Source organism: Papaver somniferum, chromosome 6 (genome assembly GCF_003573695.1).
Source record: "Papaver somniferum cultivar HN1 chromosome 6, ASM357369v1, whole genome shotgun sequence".
Lineage (NCBI taxonomy): Eukaryota > Viridiplantae > Streptophyta > Magnoliopsida > Ranunculales > Papaveraceae > Papaver > Papaver somniferum.
Window position 1 is genome coordinate 35,541,142 of NC_039363.1, and position 8,122 is coordinate 35,549,263.

Sequence of the window (8,122 nt, forward strand, 5' to 3'; positions counted from 1 at the left end):
ATTCCTCGACAAGAAATACTAGTCAATCAACCTAGTACTTGTCTTGTCTAAAGTGAAAGGTCTAAGTTATTGTTTGAATAATTAAAACCTGGTGAGAAAAATAAAGTTAATTCTGATCTTTATTTTGGTTTTATCGATATAACCGATTGTATTTGTGCAATCGGTTTAGCAAGGGAAATAAGTTTCTTAGTCTATTTGTTAAACTTTTAGGGAAAATTGCTTCGGGCAATTGTTTCCTTGATAACATATTAAAAACCAAATTACTTGTAGTTTCGGTTTTGATATTGGTTATCTAAAATGGTATGTGAAACCTTTGTGCTTAACTCTTATAGGTTGTACAAGTCTTTTATATTTGTAAGATCCTTTCGGTTTGACCTTCATTTGCTCGAACCTTTGTCATTTTGTGACAAAAAGGGGGAGAAATATACGGAGTAAACAAGTGATTTGTAATCACTAAGGAAAGGACAATTGTGCTTAAACGTTATATCTAACAAAAGAGTAAAGCATTGACTAAGGGGGAGCAACATATGATATGATGATTGTAGTTATCTTGACTACAAAAGAGGAATAACAAAGATGCGCGGATTGAAAATCTACCTATGTCACCTTTAGGGGGAGTATTAGCTTTGTTATTCAAATGTCACCAGCGGCATTTATGGATTGAATCTATGCAGGTTATTGTGATGTTGAAACTTTGAATCAAGCGTATGTGCAATGAAGTCTTATAATTTATTTATCCATATGCATTAAGAGTTTTGTCACTAAAATCGACAAAAAGGGAGATTGTTAGAGCATAGCTCGGTTGAACCCACCAAGCGTTGGTATGTCAAGTTTAGTTTTCATATTAGTGAATCAAAACTCATCTAAGAGTCACTTGATTATGTACTAGAGAAATTTCGTATAAGTTAGACTAGAAAGTCTAGGATTATGACTTATGAGACATACAAGTATTACTCAAAGACTTGAAGAATGTGAAGAACTAACAAGCTACAACAACGACATCATCCTTCCTCTTGAGGTTAGTAATATTTGACTTGAACTGTTTCATTCCTAACATATCTTTCAAGTCGTGCTATATTGAAAACATAATTGTGAAGTTGTGAATGATTATACTCTAGTAGTAAGACATGATCGTATAACACTTATCTTTTGAACTTCATATATATGACATTGACATAATCGTATGAACGCTATTGTGATTATGTGTATGGGCAAAGGTGAAGATTTCATCCTAGGAAACAATGTTTACATTTGTTTAAAGGAAGTACATTCATGAACTTGTTTTATGAATCGAAAGGGAAATCGCTAGTCTTATTGGTATTGTTATTCATTGCATATCTTTGGATTACCAATATGTGTGAGTTAGTAGAATCGATCATGATTTATTATGTATCTTGGTATAACTAATCACAATTCCTGGCTTATGATTTGGTATGACTTTTATTAGTGTAACCGATCCTAAGTAATCACCTAATATGGTATGATCGATATTTGTAATTGGTGTGACCGATCCTAGTAATTGGTATGACCGATCACAAAAGAATTGTGTAATCGATCCTTGTAATTGGTGTAACCGATCCTAGTGACTTGTGTAACCTATCACAAGTAATACCATGAGTATATGGTAACCGGTTATGGTAATTGACGTAACCGATCCTGATAACTGATGTAACCGGTCCAAGTAACCATATAGAGGTAGAACCGATCCTTGTGTTTGGTAGAACCGTAAACCCATGATTAGTGGATTGATATTTGATCAATCACATAGTTGTCTTAGAATACATATGAACCAATTCTAACTTGTTTGGAAGTGTGGTATAATCGGTTCCAAGATTGTAAATATGAAAGAGGATTTACAAACAAAAGATGTCAACATACTTTGAACACGAACAATAACTCTTATCTTTTATTGTTCAAAGATATTCCTTAATTACTCAAGGAGATCCCGGGACCGAAATAAATTAAGAATCTTTTAACTAAGGTTGTTAGTTTTATATGCTTTAATTACCAACAATTAAATGCATATCTCTAGAAAATAAACATTAGTAATGTGCATTTACTAATTGGAGATTTTCTTGTGATATTTCAGAAATATTAGACAAAGCATTTCCAGGAATTATGAAAACCGATTTTGGGCATTTATTGCATATCTTGAGAATAATTCGGTTTCAGAAATTCCTCGGTGTTCAAACATCCTTGGTCTATAAATACCCAAGTTTGCATTTCGAGCAAACTATCCTAAGAGCCAGGAAAACTTCATCTTTTTGTTGTTTCTGGTAGAGCCGTCTATCCGGACAGGAAAGTACCCTAACTAGGTGAAATCTCTTACAACCGCTCGTTTAAAGACTTCCGTGGTATCAAGAAGCTCTATGAGTACCGTTGGTGGGAAACTAGATAATTGCAGTTTATTTTAGTTTTCGATTGATTTGATTGACTAACGGTTGTTGAACTTTGATTGCACCTAGTTTGTTTATTCTTGAGAATATTCTCTTCTGATATAAGATTCACTCAAACTAGATCGAAGTGTTGACGGGATCTTTAGAACTGTTTGTAGATCTAAAGACGTCTTATGATAATCCATTGTTAACAGACTCCGTATTGTGCGTGATTGATCAAAAGAGATTCAAGTGGTGTTGTGCATGTGTTTATTGAAGACTAAAGAAGATTTGAAGACAAAAAAGATTTCTGATTTGGTTTATATATCTTTGGGTGTGCACAAACCTTGATCAGCTGGGATCCAACTAATCGGATTTATTCGATTGATTAGTTGTGTAAGATCGGCATAACCTTATAGTTTCTTGTTTGATCCTATATTGATTGATTGCAAATCTAAACTCTGTTACTTCAGTAGTTGTTGGATAGATTGATCTAACAAGGCTAAGGAGTTTATTTGTTAAACGAAAGAGCCTTTGCATATGACTTGAGATATCTTCATCTGAAAGAATTAAGAGAGTTTTTACCAAACATATTTTTTGTTCCTTTACTGTTTGGAATACGATCCAAAGGAATTGTTCTAGTGCGTGCACTTATCGAATGTCGAAAGCGCAAGGATAGTGAAGAAACTAAGTGAACTATAGGTTTAGTTGCTTGGTCTCAACTATATGAAGTTGGTATAGAATTTGTATATCGTCTTAATTTTGAAAGTATTCAATTTTGGACTAGGTCCCGGGGTTTTTCTGCATTTGCGGTTTCCTCGTTAAAAAAATCTTGATGTGTCTTTTACTTTTCTATTTCTGCAATTATAATTGTTTTATTATAATTAAAAGTAAAATACACAAACGTTAACTCCGTACATACTTGATAGTGATTCTATAGAGTTTGGTTAAGTCCGAACCTATTATCAAGTATCATACTTTGTTGTTGTATTGTCTTGATCTTGTATCCATAGTCAATCACATAAGTTATCTTGTTGTCGTATTGTCTCGATCTCGTATCCATAGACGATCACACGAAGTGTGAACCGATTCGTTGCATTGTCTCGACTCTGTCCATAGACAATCACTTTCAGTAGAGGACTTATATGTGGATAAATAAAATATTATGGTGTATTTGGGTACCCTCGTTTTTTGTTCGTCGATTACACTGTCGCCCATCCACCGTATATATCCATAGCCTTTGTGACTGATTCTAATGAACCCTTTACACAGATGATCGGTTGTCAGCCGACACAAAAATAATTTAAGTTCTTTCACTTCACAATTGTAAATAATAGAATAGTTATAAGAACAGATTCGTTCCACAGGGAGATATGGGTTGTTATTCGTATTTGAAAACTTAAGTAACTTGGGGGGATTTTTGATTTGAGCCTAAAGTAATTAAACTAATAATAATAGCAAAGAATGAATAAAGAGAATCAATAAGTTGAGAATACTGTTTAAGGGATTTTCATATAATCATAAGTAACCTGGGGGGATTTTCATATAATCATAGTAAAATCACCAGCAACACCTCATTCTACAGCAAACTCGATACACTCAACCCCCATTAACCATTTCCGATTACCAGTGACTACAAATATAACTCCATTCATTCTCATACTCTTCTTACGGATGAAGAACCCATCCGTAACTTCGCCCGAGATATCCTACGGAAGGTTAACACAACCGTATGTTTCCCTGTATTTGTATATGGTTGGAAAACACTACCGCAACTCCCTTGTCAAACTCGAATTCTCATCATACTGTCAGTCCTGGAAAACTGATTGTGCAAATTTCATTGGAAGCATGTCTTCCCCTTAACGTGTGATTAGGGTGCCAATATCAATTCTGTGCTTTCATCCTTTTGCAGCTTTGACTTGCTTCAAATTCTCCTATCTTCTTCATACAAGGTCGAATTGACTCCATTCTTTCGCCATTGCCTTCGTCTTTTCGTCCTCTTCAAGGTGATGCAAAGAAATCTCGTATTTGAGCTAATTTCACTTCCTTTTGGTCAATATAGCCTCAAGCACCTAAGAAACTCAAAACAAACAAACTCAAAGCATAATGATACAAGAACTACCAAGAAAGCAAAGCATTTGTGTACCTAACTAGTGCAAATATTGCACCTATCAAATTCCCCCCACACTTGCCTTTAGCTAGTCCTCAAGCAAACTATAAAAATAAAATAAATTACAACAACTCCCTATCGCCGAGGATACGGTTGCATTTAGCATATGCAACAAGCCTTTAAACCCATGGGTGTCTCCAGTGGACGAGTTATAGTCTCGTGAGGGCTTACGAGAGATATACCCACAAAACCTACTCCAACTTCAAAGTGTTCCAGCGTCCCAAGCATCCAAAGAGCTACGAGGACATAGAGTTTCTGCATGCTAGTAATAAGAAGTTAGAAATACCAAAGAACATATTCATTCTTAAATTTTGAGTGAGAAATAACCACACCATAATGAGAGAATGCGTGATTGAGAGCGATCAATAAGCATTTCGCCTCGACTTCTGCCTCACTTAAAAGGATTTTATGATAATTGCACTCAATAAGATGTCTTTTTTATCGGTCTCATATGTGTGTATGTAGGAATGAAGAGAGAATCCTACACACGTTGAATGGTGGAAAGAAACCTTCCGAATTATTTATGGAGACTCCACAAAATCGTGGAAAACAAGAATATTTCTGATGATCCCTAGGAAAGGAAATCAACCATTATTATTAAAAATAGAAGATGAGAGTACTTACCACCTTCACATATGATTGCGATGATGATAACACCACTCTTACAACATCCAATATAAACGTAGTCTTCAACTCGTCTTCTTCATCTTCTTGGTCTTCGTCTTCGGTCTTCAACTATTGATGATAAACTCTTGAACTTCGTAGAACTTCGACAAATTTTAACTCTTTTCCTCTATTTCCTTGTTGCTTGAAACTTCCTTATAAATTTTTCTTCCTAGTGACCTTATTGAACAAATAACAACCTAAATGCGAATCTTTTTGTATTTTTCTTTTTTTTTGACAAAAAGATTGCAACTACAAAAATAATAATGAAATTAAAATGAACATGGCTATAAAAGAAGTACTTTACCACTTTGATCTTCACAACTTTTATTGTCTTCGTATCATAAACTTCAACAACTCTCATTTTCTGATTTTCTTCGCTCTTGTCTAAGTCTTCATACTTGGATATAAAAATTATGCTCCTTATGTGTAAGTATTCAACATGTATATAAAAATATGCTCATTGAATGTTGCTTTACTTGGATATGAAATTTGCTATTTCTTGAATTGTTGCTTGTAAACCTTAAACGTCTTCAACTTCTCTTGTAGATTTTGATGTCGCTCCGCTTGTTGATGATGATGTGTTTATATGGACCTGTTGTTGGCGAGAGAGAGAATGGTGCTAACTGCAAATCAAACTACAAGAAGGTGGTTTTCATCTATAGACGTCACCCTCATGATTGACAAAATTAGCACTCAAGAGATCAAACTAGTGCTTTTATTGGTGGGAGGTTGGGTAGCTCACCATTCTACCCGGAATTAACGTACGGTGACACACACTCAAAAGAAAGCTCTTTAGTCATTTATAAAGAAATCTGGTCTGGTGCCTCGGTTGATATGAAAATGGGTAGTCTCCAGTAATGATTGATCATCAACTCTAATAATGCATTTCTCTCTGCTCCTCATTTGCATCACCGACATGATTAAATACATTATTTAACACTCCAATTCGTAAGAAATCCGAACGTAGTTCCCTAACACTTCCAAGTTCAGTTATGTCGGTCAAAGTTCTCTATGTAAACATACCTAGAAGTATGCTAGTGACTCTAAAATCTCTATAAGTTGGAGGTTTTATGCGAATATATACAAAATTTTGAAAAATATAGGAAAAAAAACTAAAAACTCTATATGCAAAATACTCCCCACACTTAAACTTCACATTGTCCTCAATGTGTAAAATCGAAAGTTCTGAATTCTGACGTAACAACAGATAAAACGCAAAAACTGTGCAAATTGGTAAGGAATTTGGAAAAACTCCACTTCACAAAAATTGTTCATCTATGTGTTTTCTACAAAGTATTAAAAGGTACATTTTTTCGATAAACGGTCTGACAGTTATGGTCTCTACACTGAACTACGTGCAATCTAAATTTTTCTGACGAAAAGGTATTCGTCAATATTTTCTTCAAAAAAATTTATGGACTCTACGAAATTAAACGTGGGGATGCACATATGATATTAAAATAATAAAAACTTAAAATAAAAGGGATTAAGATACAAAACCTATGGGTTGCCTCCTATTAGCGCTTAGTTTAACGTCTTTATCTCGACTGTAGACTCTTTAGCTATTCCTTAGCCCGCGCCTACGACATTAGCATGAACATCCGAATGAACATCGCTAGGATACCACATTGCTCCAAAAATATTGAAGCGAATATTTTCATCATCAAATTCCATAGTGAGAGTTCATTTGTCAACATCAATAACGGTTTTGGCCATTTTCATGAAAGGCCTCCCCAATAACAGCGGTATAGATGCATCTGACCCGCTATCCATTTCCAAAACAATGAAATCAGCTGGAAATACGAGTTGATTCACCTGCATAAGCACATCTTCAATAATACCTCTAGGGTAAACATTAGAACGATCAGCTAGTTCAAGAACAATATGGGTTTCTTTCAAAGGACCCAAATTCAAAGACTCATAAATAGATGCGGGCATAACATTAACCGATGATCCTAAATCAAGCATAGCTTTTCCAAACCTTTTCTTAACAATCACAGCAGGTTTATCGAAACTAACGGGATCCTTGCGTTTAGGTGGGAGTTTCTTTTGGAGGATAGCAAAAACGTTTTCCCCCACACTCATCACCTCATTACCGGTTAGTCGTTTTTTCTTGGTGCATAGGTCTTTCAAAAACTCTTGCGTACTTAGGAACCTGCCTAATTGCATCTATCAGTGGGATATTCACATGAATATTTTTGAGTACATCTAAAATCTCTTTGTCTTGATCCACATTTTGTTAGCAAACCTTCCAGGAAACGGTAAAGGAAGAACATAAATTGAAACAAGAGGTTTATAGTTTGTTTTAGGTACCTCATCGGTTTGGGAAGAGTCAATACTCTCTTTCTCCAAAACCGGCCCCTTGGGATATTTTAATTTCATTCTGGTTGCACAGTTCTTGTACCGCTTCTCAATGTCACAGCATTAACAGTTTCTCTAGGATTAATAGGTTGAGAAGGGAGTTTTCCAATATTCCGCGTCTCCAAAAGGTTCAATCTACCTTCCATGGTGCTCATTTGTGTCTGCAACTCCTTGATTGCACTATAAGTCGTTTGCTGATTCTTTTGCACCATTGTGGTTAGATTCTTCATCATGGCAAGCATCTCTGATGATTCTGAGTTTTTCACTGGTTTTGGTTGTTGTTGTTGTTGAAAACCACTAGGGAGATTAAAAATCGGCCCTGGAGCTGCTGCTTTCTTGTTTGCATAACTGAAGTTGGGATGATCGCTCCATCCTGGATTGTAAATATTCGGGTAGGGATCATACTATTCTCTCTGCTGAATACTACATTGACTTGTTTAACTTCTTCCTCATAAGAAGGAATGATTACTGAGGCCATTTTTTATATCATCTTCTCCATATTACCAATCCTATGTTCTAAGTGCGGTGAAGAAGTAACCTCATTAACCTT